This window comes from Arvicola amphibius, chromosome 2 (assembly GCF_903992535.2).
Source record: "Arvicola amphibius chromosome 2, mArvAmp1.2, whole genome shotgun sequence".
Taxonomy (NCBI): Eukaryota; Metazoa; Chordata; class Mammalia; order Rodentia; family Cricetidae; genus Arvicola; species Arvicola amphibius.
Genome location: NC_052048.2, coordinates 126,231,199 through 126,248,504, shown reverse-complemented (window position 1 = coordinate 126,248,504; position 17,306 = coordinate 126,231,199). Strand labels below are relative to the sequence as shown.

At 43.8% G+C, this 17,306-nt stretch overlaps 1 protein-coding gene across 6 annotated transcripts in view; it reads left to right on the top strand.

Annotated features, from left to right (window-relative positions):
- Window positions 1-17,306, top strand: part of Rasgrp3 (RAS guanyl releasing protein 3) — a 98,072-nt gene that overhangs the window by 16,445 nt on the left and 64,321 nt on the right. Inside the window, exon 2 of one of the 6 annotated variants that reach the window (XM_038318790.1) lies at window positions 6,611-6,669. The exons of 4 other annotated variants lie outside the window; for them this stretch is intronic. The gene's annotated coding sequence lies outside the window, so the exon portion shown is untranslated. Of the gene's footprint in view, window positions 1-6,610; window positions 6,670-13,628; window positions 13,693-17,306 lie in introns of those variants that run through there. One more of the 6 variants, XM_038318791.1, reaches the window with a different exon arrangement.

The following is a 17,306-nucleotide window of genomic DNA, read 5'->3' as shown; positions in this document are numbered from 1 at the left end:
TCACTGTTGGTCCCACATCCATGTGCTCCCATGAGCTAAGGTCAGCTGTCTATGTGTGTTCCTCCATTACGACCCCCCCCCCCCCCGTGGCTGGTACAACCCCTCCTCCTTTTCTTTTGCAAGACTCTCAGAGCTCAGAGCAGAGCCTGCCTGTGGATCTCTGCCTCTGCTTCCATCAGTTACTGGACAGAGTATCTCTGATGGCAATTAGGGAAGTTACCAATCTGCTTACAGTAGATGGCCAGTTCAGGTACCCTCTCCACCATTGTTAGGAGTCTTAATTGGGGTCATCTTTGTAGCTTCATGGGGATTTTCCTTGCACCAGGTTCTCCGTAACCCTGAAATGTCACCCTAACCCTGAAATGCCACCCTAACCCTGAAATGCTACCCTAACCCTGAAATGTCTTGTTGGGACATCCCTCCCTCTCCATCCTGCCTCCAACCTGCCTCCCACACCCAGTTCACCCAACCTGCTCCTTCTAGTTCCCATTCCCTCCATCCTCCTCCCAACCCCCACTCCCAGTTTACCCAGGAGACCCTTTCTACTTCCCCTTCCCAGGGAAATCCATGCATCTCTCTTTTGGCCCTCCTTGTTATGTAGTCTCTCTAGGGCTGTGGATTGTAGGTTGATTATCTCATCCTTGATACCACCTATGATTGAGTACATACCATGTTTGTCTTTTTGGGTCTGGGTTACCTCACTCAAAATGATTTTTTCCTAGTTCTATGCATTTGCCTGCAAATTTCATGAGGTCATTTTTTTCCAAAGCTGAGTAGTACCCCACTGTGTAAATATACCACATTTTATTTATCCATTCTTTGGTTGAGGGGCATCTAGGTTGTTTCTAAGTTCTGGCTGTTATGAATAATGCTGCTATGAACATCATTAAGCAAGTATCCTTGTGATATGATTGTACATCCTTTGGGTATATGCCTAAAATTGGTATAGTTGGGTCTTGATGTAGATTGATTCCCAATTTTTAAGAAACTGCCATATCGATTTCCAAAGTGGCTGTACAAGTTTATATTCCCACCAGTAGGGGAGGAGTGTTTCCTTTATGCCACATCCTTTTCAACATAAGTTGCCATTAGTGTTTTTTATCTTAGCCATTCTGACAGGTGTAAGATGGTATCTCAGAGTGGTTTTGATTTGCATTTCTATGATGGCTAATCAAAAAATAAATAAATAAATAAAGCCCAGGGCCAGATGGTTTCAGCACAGAATTCTACCAAAATTTCAGAGAAGAGCTAGTACTAATACTTCTCAAATTGTTCTACACAATAGAAATAGAAGGAACATTACCAGACTCTTTTTATAAGGTTATAGTTACCCTGATACCCAAACCACACAAAGACACAATTAAGAAAGAGACTTACAGACCGATCTTTGATTTATAGTTGGAGCACACACTTGAATTAACAAAGTCTAATAGGAACAAGTTTGATCTAAGGCAGGTATGTGACACACACCTGTTATCTCAGCATTTTACCTAGTAAATTTGTTCACAGTCAGACTTAGCTGTTCTCTGAGCCCTTGTCTCAAAAACTAGAATCAAACCAAATAAAATCAGCAAGAACAAAAAACACTCCCAGCCTTCTTCTGAATAATTAAGAACTTAGAGACCTTAAATTCTGAACTCCTTCTCCTTTGATGTTGTTACTGTAAGGGGTGCCTGGAGTCAGCACTGAACACACACAAATACCAAATTCTCAGCACAAAGGAGATTTTTACCCTGCAGGGATAAGCAGGGGTAGGGAGTAGAGTAGGGGTGGCTTCCTCTGGGTTGGACAGAAACAAAAGCAGGTATTCCTGCAGGAGTGGATTTTAGGGAGAAAAAGGGGAAATCTGTGTTAGGGTGAGCTGGTAAATCTGAATATGTTAGCCAGTATAGTCAGATAATGAATTTTGATTGTTGGTTCTTGGAGCTTTAGTTAGGCACAAGAAAGTAAGTGGCCAAATAGACCTTGGAGGCTAGCTCTAGGAAAGTAATCTAATAGTTTAGCAAGGGAGAAGAAAGTGGGGGGCGGGCAGAAGAAAAGGCCTGCCAGTGTGCCATGTTTGCAATGTTTGGGCCTGTGAGAGAGCCCTTCAATTATGGCTGAGAATTTAAATTCTATTAAAAGGAAAAAAACCAACAATGGTACAACGGTAACAGAATAAATCATGCACATTTAATCTACAATTAAATTTCATGACATAGCACGCATGCACGGAACTACCACCATAACAACAGGGGTAATCAGCATCAGCAAACTAATGCAGTTTACACTCAGACACGACTGACTGTATGGTAGAAAGATCTGCTACTTAGTTCACACTCAGATAGAACCTACTGTGTGGTAGGAAGATCTGCTAGTTCACACTCAGATACGACTGAGTATATGGTAGGAAGATCTCCTAGTTAGTTTACTCTTAGATACGACTTACTGTGTGGTAGGAAGATCTGCTAGTTCACACTCAGATACGACCCGACTGTATGGCAGGAAGATCTGCTAGTTTCCTGTCTCCTTCGAAGTCTTAAAAACCTGCTAGCTGGGAAGTGAAAAGAAAAGAGGAAGTAGGGAGGACCTACCATCCCTCTCCAAGGACACACCTCCAGGAACTAAAGGGTCTCTCATTAAGCCCCACCTCTGACAGGTCTTGTCACCTTCCTTCAGCATAGGGAGGAGCTGAGCCTTTAACACTTGGGCACTGGGACATTTATCCAAATCATAATAGTACTGAGTTTGTACTTCCCTTAAATTTTAGTTTTAGGCCCGTTGAGTTGGCTCAGAGGTTAAATGTGTTTGTTATACAAGCCTGATAACCAGTGTTCAATTCCTGGAATGTGTTTGAAGGGGAAAAGGGAGAACCAGCTCTACAGAGTTGTCCCCTGACCTGCACATACCTGCATCTCCCCCTGCCACTAATAACAGTAATATTAAATGCTAATTATAGAAGTTATACTGCTTGTTATAAATATACTCAATGCTAAAGTTAGTCATATGAGAAAAGGAAAAGGGGAATCTGTTTGGATTAATTAATTAATTAATTAATTGTGAAGACCAGATCTTATTCTATACCCCAGGCTGGCCTGGAACTCATTATTGTAATCCAGGCTGGCCCTCAATTTACAAAATCCTGCCACAGTCTCCTAAGTATTACTATGACAGGCATGAGCATCCAATTCCTCCCTCGTCCTCTGGTCTTTGCATTGTTTTCTGTTTTAGTATAACATATATTACACTGAGTTTGTTTTCATGCGTCTCTGTTGCCTTGTTGATTCCTTCCTTCCTTCCTTCCTTCCTTCCTTCCTTTTTTTCCTTTTTTTCCTTTTGTTCTTTCTTTGAGACAGGGTTTCTCTATGTAGCCTTGGCTGTCCTGGAACTAGCTCTTATAGACCAGGCTGGCTTTGAACTCATAGAGATCCACCTCCCTCTGACTTCTGAGTGCCTGGATTAAAGGCATGCACTACCACAGCCCAGCGCATTATTTCTTTTCTAAAACCTATGTGGGAAAACCAGTGCAGCCAGCTTTTGAGTTGGGCATTTCCATTTCTTCAATAAAAATGAATATTTTTTTAAGCTTCAAAGGTTCAGTTTATACATGACCGGATGGGGAATAAGAATCCCATATCCTGCTCCACGGTGTGCAGCACCCTGAGCACCACACTGCCTTACTAGGTTAGGAAAGGAAAAACAGAGAAAGAAGTACTTATGGGGGAATTGTCAGCAAGATCGCTAGGAATTTTTAACAAATAGCCGTCCATGGCGTTGGGGCACAGGCGACTTATTTCAAGCTGTTATAGTCTCACCTGGCCTTTCGGTTGAGGACACTAAGGGGAAAGCTGGGCGTTTATTTATAGTCAGTCCCCTCTGGGTACTTGGGTGTCATGAAGTCACTGTGTGTCACAGGCAGCAGGGAATTGCCTGCCTGCATTTTGTTCTGAAGGAAAGGACTCCTCTCATCTGGGCCAGTAAGTTGGATCCACAATTGAACTTGTGCTTATTATATTTAATAAATGTGTTCTTGAATAGTGTGTGTTGAATTTTGATCGATGAGGTGTCATTTTTCATGAACCAGGCCAGGGGCTTATCCGTTGCTCATAATGTTTAAATGAATGCCTTTCTAAAAACAAAGAAAGCTTGAGAATTGTGAACCAAGTTTCCTTGTTATAAGAAATATATATATATATATATATATATATATATATATTAAATAAGGAACCTGGTGTGTAGTTATTAGTGACTTAGAATGCGGTGGCTGGTGCCAAATTAATAGTAAATACACTATTAAAAATGCTCTCATTCTAAGGTCTCACTCCAGTCTATCAAATTAAAGTATGCAATAAAAACTTAGACTGTAGAAGAGTTTTTTGGTTAGGGCTTTTTGTTGTTCTTGTTGTTGCTATTGCTGTTGCTATTTGTTTTTTATTTTGTTTTGATTAACCACCACACCAGGAGCAATGTAGCTGTGGATACTGGTGATCTTTGGCCCTGTGCTGACATTATATTCCTACCTCAGGTGCCATGTGAGGTGCTGGCTCTTCAGTTACGAGGCAAGTCACACGGAGTGGTGTGTGGGAGGGACTGACCTCCTCACCTGTGCCAGTGCATGCTGGGACTATGCTTCAGGACACCTTTGGCATTTTGTTTCCTAATAGTCTACCAGTTTGCCTATTGGTAATTGATCCCAGGATTGGAACGGTCTTAGAGTTCATGGGAGCCTTGAGATGTGCAGATTAACAAATACTAAAATAGTCAGGGGTGGCAGGCATGTGGTACACACTTGTAATCCTATCATTTAAAGGGCTGATGCAGGAGGATTATAAACCTGAGGCAAGCCTTGTCTACACAGCAAGACCCTGTCTCTGCAAACAAACTAATACACAAGATAAAAATGTAAGAAAATAACAGAAATAGACAGACTCCACATTTTAACTTTGACCGAATTTAGTCAAGTTTATTATCCTTTGAAGAAACTTGTTCTTCTTCATGAAAATTAAGCAGGCACTTTCCACTTCAGTTATTGAACAGGCACGGCTGGAAGGATGTAATTATAATTTTTTTTTAAATTTTTCGAGGCAGGGTTTCTCTGTAGTTTAACTTTGTTTTATACACAAAACAAAGTGTGGTGTGGAGGTGTCCGATCCCCTGAAACTGGAGTTACAGTTGTGAGCTGCCACGTGGGTGCTGGGAATTGAACTCAGGTCCACTTGGAGAGCAACCATGTGCTCTTAACCCTTGAGCCATCTCTCCAGCCCATGCAATGACATATTATTGCTTCTCCTATAATCCATATCTTTCAAGTTAACATTTCTCAGAATTGTGGTCTTTGTATTGTTATGAATTCACATTAGGAAAAAAGAACAGAATATTTTTTTCTTTTGTTAAGTCAGACATAAGCTCAAGAGACAAGGACAGATTTTTGCCAGTAAGAACTATGACAAAAGAGCCCAACCTAAAGACTGAGAGGCAACGTGGTTTGCACAGACGTACCCAGACATCTTACAGGGAGAATGAGGCAGCAACCAAGTCGGGTCTCAGTAGAGTCAGAGGGTTGGTGGGTGTTAGTGATACTAGCTAGTTCTCAAAGTCAGGAAGTTAGGGATCTATCTTCCCACAGAGACTGAATAACATGGGTCTTGTCCCTCTGGTGGCTGGACCAGGCAGGAAACATTTTTGACAGCCTTGAGCTTCCTTGGGAAGGTACATACTTGTAATGACAAATTAGTCTTACAGATGTTGCTTTGACATTCGAGAAACTATTTTGGAGTTTGTTAAAACAGGTGTGTGTGTGTGTGTGTGTGTGTGTGAGAGAGAGAGAGAGAGAGAGAGAGAGAGAGAGAGAGAGACAGAGACAGAGAGACAGAGACAGAGAGACAGAGAGAGAGAGAGGTATGTGCACTCGTGTATGAGTATAAGCAAGCATGCATGGGTGTTTCATGGCACACATGGAGAGATCAAAGGACACCCTCAAATGCAGGGCCTTGCCTTCCACCTAGTCAGAGATGGGTCTCTTTGCTGTTTGCCACGGGGCATGCTGGGTTAAGTACCCCTTCCAGGCATTCTCCTGTCTCTACCACCCATCTCTCTATAGAAGAATCGGGATGTCAGACATGAGCTACTATGTCCAACTTTGTGTGGGTTCTGGGGTCTAAAATTAAGTCATTATATTTGTACAACAAGCCCACTGAGCCATCTTTACAGCCTGGGTTTGTTCAAATCCTAGTAGGTCTAGATGGCTAAGAACGGTGAGGAACGTGGCTAGCATTTGATCAAGAAGAGAATCTTTATCTGCAGAAATCAATAAATTATCAATCCTACTTATCCCAGTTTGGGGATTTATGCTACAGAAATAAAAGGCATGCATGCAATGACGCTGTGGGCAATGGTGCTTACCGAGGCAAAACTGGTATTTGAGTATTCATAAACAGTATGCATGGGTACACCCTGATGTGGCTATACAGTGCAGTAGAATGTAAAAATAGAAAAGCTGCATTATTGAGTTTGGAGCCAATATATATGGCCATTATATATTATTAAAGGAAAAAATCAGTTGACAGAGTATTATTGGCAGAGAATCAACTTTAAAAATGGAAAAGCAGATCTATGGTATCTATCTTTTTAGGATCTCATACTGTTGGCGTGACAGAAGATATATGCTGTATCAGCGAGACAAGAACACAGGTAAGCTCCTCATGTACACTCTGTCTTACTCAGTGTGCTACCATGAGCATGTAATGCTTTTAAATGTAAGCATTCCATAAAGTCAAGCACAAGAGTGCTGCTTTTCCAATTTTGTGAAGTACAGAGCATCCTCACCTCAGCCTCCAGTGTGAAACAGTGCCTATGTTCCAGTCACTAGAAGAAACCACTAATGCAGGGGATCTCAACCTATGAATCTTGACGACTGGAAAACACGTATTTCTGACGGCCTTAGGAACTGAGACACTGCTCAGTAGCAAAATTACAGTTATGAAGTAGCAACAAAAAATATTTATAGTCTCTGGCTTCTAGGGGTGACGTCCTCACAGATTAATGAACATCTCTGCTGACTCTGATTTTGAAATAAAAATACTAACGGTAAAAGCTGTTGTCTGAGTAATGATGCAAGCAAGCTGTCTTGTGGCGGGCGAGCTGTTATCCTCCTGTTGAGAGGAATGGAGCTTCAGCGCGGTTTAAAGAGCCCGTGGTGGGGATGTTTTCAGAGAAAAACACAGCCATAAAGGTAAATCTCAGTAAATTAAAATGGAAAAACACAATTATGCTGAGGATGAGGTCTTTAAATAGTGAACAAGAATCTGTAGAAAGAGAGGAGAAGGGAGAGCCAGAAAGCAGGACAGAACAGGGAACTGAAAGGCGGAGTCTATTTTAGTCGGTCTCCAAGTTTAGGAGTTTCTCCAAGGACACTGAGGACAGGGGAGCTGTGGGGGCTGGGTGCAGAGACCAATTCTGAGGGAGGCTTTTCCGTCTCTTTTGTCTGTTGTCATTTAGAAGGCTTCCAATTCATCTGTGGATTGTGTTCCAAAGATGTACCTGCAAAGGGGCTGTTTAGAACTCAGTTGTGTTTATCCCATGGAACGCATTCATTCACAGAGAGAATGCTGCAGATGTTCTTTGGCCTGCCGACCACACAGCCACTTAATCGTAACTGGCTAAACATCACATTTGCCGTTGATAATATTAGGAAACTTCCCACCATGCCAATAATTAGACCCCCAAAGGCAGTACAGTGGATTAGACCACCGTGCCTGGAGGCAAGTAGGTGTGACAAGATGAACAAGTCTTCTATGGCTTCTAAGAAAACCTCAGTGGCTACCAAATCACTGGGGTTTGGGGTGATGTGCAGGGTTTGGAATCAGAGTGACAATCTGAGTTTACATTTTCATTCCTTAGACATTTTGCTAGTCGTGGGTATGCTGGCTAACCTCAGTAAAAGTCACCTGTGACGCCTTTAATCCCAGCACTCGGGAGGCAGAGGCAGGTGGATCTCTGTGAGTTCGAGGCCAGCCTGGTCTACAAGAGCTAGTTCCAGGACAGGCTCCAAAGCCACAGAGAAACCCTGTCTCGAAAAATCAAAAAAAAAAAAAAGTCACCTGTGAGTGGCGATAGCCCATCCCTAGAGATTTGCTTTGAGAATAAACCGTTTGCATAGTAGTTAGCAGGTTAAATGGTATAGCATTAGCATAATGCATACATATTAATATAGTATTATTGTTATGATAATTACTTCAACTTGTATATGACTCTCTGTGTGTTGTTCTTTGTTTACCAAGGAGGTCATGAACTTGAGATCAGGGGCTCTTGTCTCATTTTGATGATCTCCACTAGACTGGACACAGACACTGTATTTCTTCATTTGTTGACCTTGATTGCTTTGTGCAAGAGCAACTCTGAATGCTGCTTAGAAAACAGTTTTTCATTTCTGGAGCAGGAGTATAGCTAGCACTTCATCCCTGTTGGTTTGGGTTTGTTTGTTTGTTCGTTCGTTTGTTTCGAGACAGGGTTTCTCTGTGTGGCCCTGGCTGCCTTGGAACTCACTCTGTAGACCAGGCTGCCCTTGAACTCAGAGAGATCCACCTGCTCTGCCTCCCGATTGCTGGCATTAAAGGCCTGTACCACCACCCAGTGGGAGCAGAACTCGAAGTTCACCGTGATTGGGTACTTGCTTTGATTTCTCATAGTTGAAAGGGAAGAAAGGAGGAGTAAAAAGAGAGAAAGGAATAATGCCCCCACCAAGATTCTTAGACAAATGTTAAAGCTAAAAAGAAAAGCTGAGAAAGTATTAAGAAAAAAAAAAAAAAAGCATGTGTCAGGGTGAGTGAGGGGTGGGAGTTGAGCTGGTGGAAGCACCGAGCCAAGCTGAACACAAAGTCCCTTGCAAGGAAAGTGGAGATGGGTTGAAGTCACTGTGCATTTCAGTGCCTCAAGCCAACAGCAGGTGGTGTGGCTCCACTCAGAGCAGCTTGTGTGGAGCTTGGCACAAGGCAGGGAGCCTCTAGCAAGAAGATAGTGCTTTCTGTCTGCAGGTGTGGAATGGTACAAAGTCCAAGAGGGCGCCTCAGAGGTAGAATCTGGGGTGCTTAGGCTGGACCACGGTTCTCTCCTCTTCTGTGTTCACGAAATCTCTTGTCCCATCCCTTCTAGCAATTTCCTGTCAAATATTTTGTTGAGGACTTGCCCAAGTGAGAGAACTAAGGAATAGCCAACTTTGTTATGAACTTGAGTTTTGTTTTGTTTTTGTTCTTTTTCCCCTGTCTTCTCCAATCCTTTTTCCTGTCAATGGCCTTCTCCTCTCTGGGTCAATACTGAATGCACGGAGGTTTCTTCTACATCACTTCTGATCTCTTATTCATTTTATTCATTCATTTGTTGTTTATTTTTGAGACAGGTCTTGTGTATCCCAGGTTGGCCTTGAACTCCCCTTGTAGCCAGAGATAGCCTGAACTTCTGGAGGTCCTCCTTCAAGCTCTCACATCTTGGGAGTACAGGTGTGGCCCCTCTCAGGCGAGCACTCTACCAAGTGAGCCACATCACTTTCCTCTGTCTAATTTTGTTGTTGTTGTTGTTTTGATTTTTTTTTGAGACAGGGTTTCTCTATGTAACAGTCATAGCTGTCCTGGAACTTTGTAGACAAGGCTAGCCTCAAACTCACAGAGATCTGCCTACCTCTGCCTCCTGAATGCTGCGAATAAAGGCGTGCACCACCACTGCCTGGCTTCCCCTGTCTAATTTTGAAAAGATCTTGTATAAAAAAGTGTGTGTGTGTGTGTGTGTGTGTGTTAATAACTCTCAGAGACAATTGGATAAACTGTTTAAAATTTTTGATATTTGTCTCAGGCCTTTTCCAATACTAGCATAATACTTCCTTTGAAAAATGAAATTCTTCTGAAGAAACTTACGTGGCGTGATTTTCACATACTAAACAGCAAGTATTTCCTGGCTAGTACTCCACCTGAGCATCATTCTTCTGCCAGAGGTGCACAGCCCTGCCCTGTGAGGGAACAGTCGCTGCAGCAGCCTGGTGGGCTCTCAGACGTTCATCATGTTCCCACGTGTGAGAGGTTCCTGAGGAGCAGCCTCACAGTAATGCAATCCACAGTCTTTTCTTGGAATATATTTTTATGACAGGAACTGATGAGTGGAAGGGAAACCACAATTTAAAGGGTGTTTACATCGAATTGCAAAACTACCTTCCCCACATGTTGTACCAGTTACTTTTGGGGGTTGGTACGGGGTTGAGACAGGGTTTCTCTGTGTATCCCTGGCTGTCCTGAAACTTGTTCTGTAGACTAGGCTGGCCTCAGACTCACAGAGGTTCTCCTGCTTCTGCCTCCCGAGTGCTGGGATCAAAGACTGCACCTGGCTTAGCAGTAACATTCTTGACATCTGACTGTGAAGATTCTACTTTCTAAACCTCCTTCTAACATTAGAAATTATCATTATTTCATTTTTGTCAAGTTCATAGAGTACACATGATATTTTATGTTCATTTAATTTGTCCTTTGTAGGGAATCTGAATTTTTTTCACATGCATATTGCACATTAGATTTCTTCTTTTGTGAAATATTTATTGATACCCTTTGCTCGGTTATTACTTGTCAATGGTTTATGTATTAAAGCTATTTATTAGTTACCTGTCTGTTTCTCTCTTTATATTGTTTTGACATCTGTGATTTAACTTTGGTTATGGTGGAACAATAGTCTATACACAGAAATCTCATCTTACCATATAAATATTTTGATTTTTCACTGTCTTAGACTTTTGATCATGACTAAAATATTTTCATGATGATTAAAGAATTTAATTTTAATTGAAATAATTTTAAGCTTATGAAAATAATCATTGTATTTCAGTGTATGTCTCAAAAGAGCAGAGAGAGAGACAGAGACAGAGAGACAAAGACAGAGAGCAAGAGAAGTATAAAAACAGAGGGAGATTATGGCAAACAGTGCCTATTAGTTAAGATAAACGCAAACTATTATCATAGTTCCTGGACACACAAAAAAAATGCCTAAGCTACCACATGACCCCTGCCTGAGAGACTTCACTTGTAGGTAAAGTGTAAAGGAGGCATTGGTGTCATAAATAGGGATTTTCGAGGCAAGTCTGTAGCAGTTTAGTAATCAGTCAGCATACATGAGACTTAGAAAACAGGATTTGGAGAAGGGGGTTTTCACATTCAGGGTTAAGTAGAAAGGAAGTTCACGGAGGAGGTGAAGGAACTTGCAGTAAGATTTCATGGAAGCTACAGGACATTCTTGGCACCACAAAGTCAGCTGGGCTAAATGTAGCCAAAAGTTCAAGTAAGATGAACAGAGACACATCCATTGCTTGTGGTGTATAGCGGGGCAGGGTAAGCAATGTCTGTGAAGTGGGAGAAGTCAGACCACGAGCAGCCTAGGCCTTCGGAATGTGAGATGGAAGACAAGTGATTTCTCCAGAAACTTAGCTGGGAAGGGAGACTGAGCTATGAGAATAAGAGCAACAAATCAGAAAGATCGTTATTCTGACGTAAGCGCCATGACAATGGGCACCGCTAGGTGGTGAGGAAGATGACCTGAGTGGGAGACAGGTGTGGCTACAGGTGAAGGTCTAGGGCCATTGGGATGCACAGAGAGAGAGGCACCAAGGTGGGAGGGGACCTGGGGGGGCAAGATTTTGGAGATGAAGGGATTCATAAGCACCTGTAGGCAGGTTGGCTACAACGGTGCTCTTGCCCGTGCACGGTTGGAAGATGACACCACTGTGGGGCCATCTGTCACCTTACTAGACCAGAGTACAAGGGGCCAATGTCTTGATCTCCAGGCTGATATTTTGTATATCGTAAGTACCATCAGGGTCTGCCCTTGGTTGTAAATAGAATTGGCGAAGAATCTCTATATTGTTTTCGCTATTAGTCACCGAATAGCTTCCCGGAATCTCTCCTTTCCTTGACTGTTTGGTGCAAGGTGGATTGTCAGAATAATCAACCCATTCTGCTGTAGATGACTGATGTGGATCATGAGGGCCAGAAGTTTCTGTTACTGTAAACATGGAATATAAATAAATCAGGAGAGAATTTCAAATGATTAGCCGGCTTCCTTTGCTGTTTGTGAGTGGAGACTTAGTCACCAACACAGGAGTGAAAAAGCCTCTGGAGGTGATATATTTTAGGGTGCCACATCCCCAGGTCTGGAGTTTATAGCTGCTGCTGACTTTAAACTCCCATTAATAGGTTTTGATGTTCCCAATGTCTTCCATTTATACTCTGGACTTTTACAACTAAGAAAAAAATTAGACCTGAGAAACTGATCCTCTTTCTCCCCCTTTTCTTCTTCATATGAACTTTTATACAGAGGGAATTTTCTAGTTTAATTTCACCACAAATAATTATAAGATGAGCCTCAGTTTGGAAGGGTGGCCGCACATGCCCCTGTGCAGAGAGAGTTGACACTTTTTAAAAGTCAAGGCCGGTAGTAGCATATTAATTACGACCCAGAAAACCCCTGGGAGACTTTAGTCATCCATTCATGATGGACTCTTTTCCAAACAAGCTGATTCTGCCAGATCTCTGCTCTGACTTGGAAGGTGAGTTCCGGCATAGTTTTAGGAAGAGCCACCTTAACATTCCAAGAAGTCAGAGACTCAAGGCCAGACACCTTCTAAAGTCATGTACTCCAGAGGTTTCCTTAGGAGAGAAAAATGATAAGGGCAAGAAGGAGAATTAAACTCTGGTCGGACAGATGGATCCAACACAATGGGCAGGCTGGCGGGCCGCCGCTGTGAGCCACGCAGCAACTGTTTCTGTCCCAGCTTCCCAGAATACGAGGTGGGTCAGCAACACACCTGAAAGTGATGTTTCTCTTCCAGTCACCCTGGCTGACAATCTCAACCACCCTGTGGTTCCCCAGAATGTTGACACCAAGGCAACAGACAACCATGTGGAAATGAGATTTGAAGCCACAGGAAATCATTTCCAATGGCTCTTTCAAAAAAACTGCATGAGACTTTCTTCCTTCACCACTTTTGTCCGTGCCTCTGGCCATTTCTGGCTGCAGCAGCCCTGGCCTCGGAGAAGTGTGCCAATCAGAGTGGGGAGGGGGTGGTGGGGTGGCGACACGCACGACTAAGCAGTCTTGGAGGGTTAAAGTTTGCCTTCCTTGGGAAAGTCCTTTTAGTGTGTGAAGAACCACCCATACTGGAGCCTGGAGTTCTGAGAAAATGAAACCAAGCAGATTGATTGCTCTACGGGCACCTGACTGATAGAGCAACTTCCACCTGTTGACTGAACTCCTGGTTCCTTTTTCTTGCTGACTAGACACCCTAGAGAAAACTTAAGTGCGGTGGGAGAGTAGTGACCGTCTGCCTCCCTACCCCCACAGAAGCACAGTTAGCTTTCTGTCTGCAGTGACCTGTCCTCCCGGTGTGACTTATCAACTCTTGGGGCATTTATCTCTAAAAGGAAAACAAACGGTGCAATGCCCTGCCCTGCATGCTGATGAAGTGTCCGAGCCAGCCCACAGCTTAGGAGAAGGTTTGCCAACCGGGAGAATAATAAGCTTCAGTTTCTGACCTCCTGGCACCGCTCGGGTGGTTATCAGGAGGTGCATATGACTGGTTAAGACGCACAGCCTGGCTGGAAGGAAACAGCTGCTGGCGGCATGCTCCACACTTGGCCAGCAGCTGGACAGGCTGAGTGCTGGTGTGAGGAAGAGAAAATCTCCCTAGTAAGTAACCAGAGACTTTTCTCTGTGTGTGTCTGTGTGCATGTGGTGTGTGTGTGTGTGTGTTGGATGTGTTTGTGGTGTGTGGTGTGTGTGTGTGTGTTGGATGTGTTTCTGGTGTGGTGGTGTGTGTGTGTGTGTGTGTGCATCCGTGTGTGGTGTGTGTGTGGGGTGTGGCGAGGGGGTGGGGATCGAGGTGGTGTCGGGGGGGGTAGGGGGGGGGCTAGGTGGGGGTAGGGTCTGGTGGTGGGAGGGGTGGGGGTGGGGGTGGGGGGGCGGTGGGTGTGTGGGGGGGGGGGGGGGGTGTGGGGGTGTGTGTGTGTGTGGGTGGGTGGGGGTGGGGGGGGGGGGGGGGGTGGGGGGGGGGTGGGGGGGTGTGGTGTGGTGGGGGGGGTGTGGAGTGGTGTGTGGGTGGGGGTGTGTGGGGTGGGTGTGTATAGGGGGTGGGTGGTCTGTGTGGGGGTGGGGGGGTGGGGTGGTGGTGTGGGTGGTGGGGGTGGGTGTGTGTATATGGGGTGTGTGTGTCTGTGTGTGGTGGGTATGCTTGTAGTGTGTGGGTGGGTGTGTATATGGGGTGTGTGTGTGTGTGATGTGTGTGTCTTTGTGTATGTGTTTGTGGTGTATGTATGGTGTGTGTGGGTATGGGTGTAGTGTGTATGGTAGGTGTGGTGTGTGTGTGTGTGTGTCTGTTTGTCTGTGTGTGTGTGTGTGTGTGTGTGTCTGTCTGTCTGTGTATGGTGTGGTGTGTGTGTGTGTGTTGGTGTGGTGGGTGTGGGTGTGTTTCAAGCCACCATCAATTTTTTATTCATGTGGATTTTGGTACCCTGTGACACTGTAGAAGAACATTTTATTTGTACTTGTTAATTCATGGTTTTTACTAATTTTTTAAGAATGTGTTCTTTTTAGACACGGTATTGTTTGACTTTGAGGATGAGAGATTGGACCCCTGTCTAGCGAAGGACTTGATTTCTAAGTGTCCAGGATGTTTAGGCTCATAGCTAGGATTTAAATCACAGAGTAGTGAACTGGTGGACAGGAGCTGATGGCTGGAACTTTACTAATATGTTACCATTAAAACTGGAAAACATAGTTGTTTAAAATAACTAGTGAATTTGTGGTAGGGCTGACTTGACTATTCCAAGTCAATTCTGAAAAAAAGATTTACGTAACTATGTGTAAGAGTCTGCCACACATATCAAATGTCACATGAGGTTCTATACATGCTTTCTGGTTCATTGAGCACTTAACTTTATAATGCTTTTCTTCCATAATCTCTCACAGTCTTGTGACTTTAAAACTAACACTTGGGTCCTTCTAATTCCAGTGGCTGTGTGGTGCTCAGGGTTTTTGTTTTGGTTTGTTTTCCCTCCTTGTTGATGACGTGGATTATAAAAGTGCTCAGTTACAGCGCTTGCTCTGAAGAGAGCAGCAAAGTGGGAATGCCCGTGGGACTGAGCTGTAGCTCAGGGATGGTCCGTGCAGAGAACAGAGTAGGCGGAGGTCTCATTGATGAGTAGCCTCTAAAAGTGGCAAGCCACCGAATCAGCGCAGCAGAGAAGATGAGCAGGCGGTTCCTTTTTCTGGATTGCCTGGACAGTCAGTCCTGAGGGACCAGAGAGGGACTGCATTCATTTAAACTCTCAGGACATGGTGTTTTGCTTGAGACAAAACTGGGATACTCTGAGTCCAGCTTCCCCAAGATTACTGATGGATTATCCTCAAGTGTCAAATAGCTCAATCTGCTGGTGACCTCCGCTGGAGGGCACACAGTGTCTTTTTCACCCCCTGCCTCACCCTTTTGCGTGAGGAGATGGAAGGAAAATAATGTAGGGTGTGGAGGTTCTGTCACTGGGTCTCCGAAGCACAGCTGAACTTGAACATCTCTTCAGCCATGATCCCTAAGGAGACAACTTTGGGTGTCCTGTGGGGTTGGGGTGCAGGGGAGCAACCAAAAAAAGCCAACTAACAACAACAACAACAACAACAACAACACAAGGCTAATCTGGCTAGTCTGGCACTGACACTCTTCTTCTTTTCCTTAAAATGTGGAAGAATCTGCAAAAATCTAGAGTGTCCAAGAAGAAGAAATTAGTTCTAATTCTTTGTTCCTCTTTATGCCATTTTATGCAGTCCTAGGGTCAGCTGGAATCTTCCCTGTAGAGCCTGTGACTTCCCTGTGTAGCCTCTGACTTCTTCCCTGTCTCACTGCAGACGACTGCTCTTGCCTGGGCCATTCTTGAGAGTTCATGTTTAGCAGTGTCCATGTCTTCCACAGGTTGACAGTGGGAAAAACAAAACAAAAAGGAAAACCTCGGCAGTGAAATCTTGTCTCCAGAATAATAGAACCTTTCACAATGAAAGGCAGTGTCTATTGAAGTCTAAACCAAGGACCGTTCTCTGCGGAGACAATACATCTGACAGTGTACAGGGATGAGGTAGAGCTCAGTGGTACAACACTTGCCTAGCATCCTTTAGGCCCTGGGTAAACACTTCTTCCCCACCAAGCACAGCCAATGGGATGTCTACCTGGGACTCAATGTCCTTTGAGTCGTCCACCTGCTGAAGTTTGAACACTCAAAGATCTTAAGCAATGCTGTGATTGCCCCTTTTCAAAGTATTGATAGAGAAATATTTTTAAAACATCATTAATTTACATGCAAATAAATATATCACAGTGTCAAGAATTTTAGATCTCGATATGAATTGTAAAATGTTTAGTTTAACGCATGCATTTTGAAGAGGGGGAAATTGCAGTACCTCTTTCTACTGTAGTATGTTCTCAATGTAGAAGCAGAAAAAAGTACCTAAGGCTTCTGTTACTGATACAGGAGATTATCAGCAGTGGTAAGCATAGGGTGTGCTTATTGTGCATTTACCAAACCAAATGATGCACACAGGTGTATGTCTTGTCAGAGATGATGTATGTTACTGTTAAGCACTATCCAATTTTCAGCTCAGGGTACCTTGACTTAACACTTTTCTCAACTGTGCGATGTTGTGGAAGGTACAGGAATTCAGTGGCAACTGTGCTCTGAGTCTTGAACTTGGGTCTTCCGTTCTTGACAGGCTGTATAGCAGGGTTAGCTACCACACTCATTTAGCCAGGTGATGAGAAGGGCAAGCCACTGGTATCCTACAGGGCACCTCACTGCTGAGTGTTGCTGTTATCTCTCCTTAACTGTTGAATTCATTTTCAACTGATGCCACTTTCAAGTTACGACAGGCGTATGAAGGGTTAAGAAGTGTGTATATGTTTTGTATATTGAAGAAAGTGAGGTTCAGCAGAGAGATGACACCTGGGTTAGAGTCTTGACTAATATACACTTTTTAAAGGGTGGAATTTATATGTATATCCAGCCATTTAAAGATCCCTTCAAATGAAAATGAGTGTTTCTATCACAATACAACTTGATACACAATATGTGTGTGTGATGGCTTCCTAAACTCTCCACAAGAGGAAGGCTAGTCTCCCCCCTGTGACAGTCCCAACCCAGACTCCACAGGAGCACTGAGAGATACTTTACTTTTTTTCCTCTTTGAAAAACAGTTAACAATGAATTGTTTGTGTTGGTACGGCCAGCCCCGAGAGCTTTGTTATTAATCTAAACCGTTCAGCA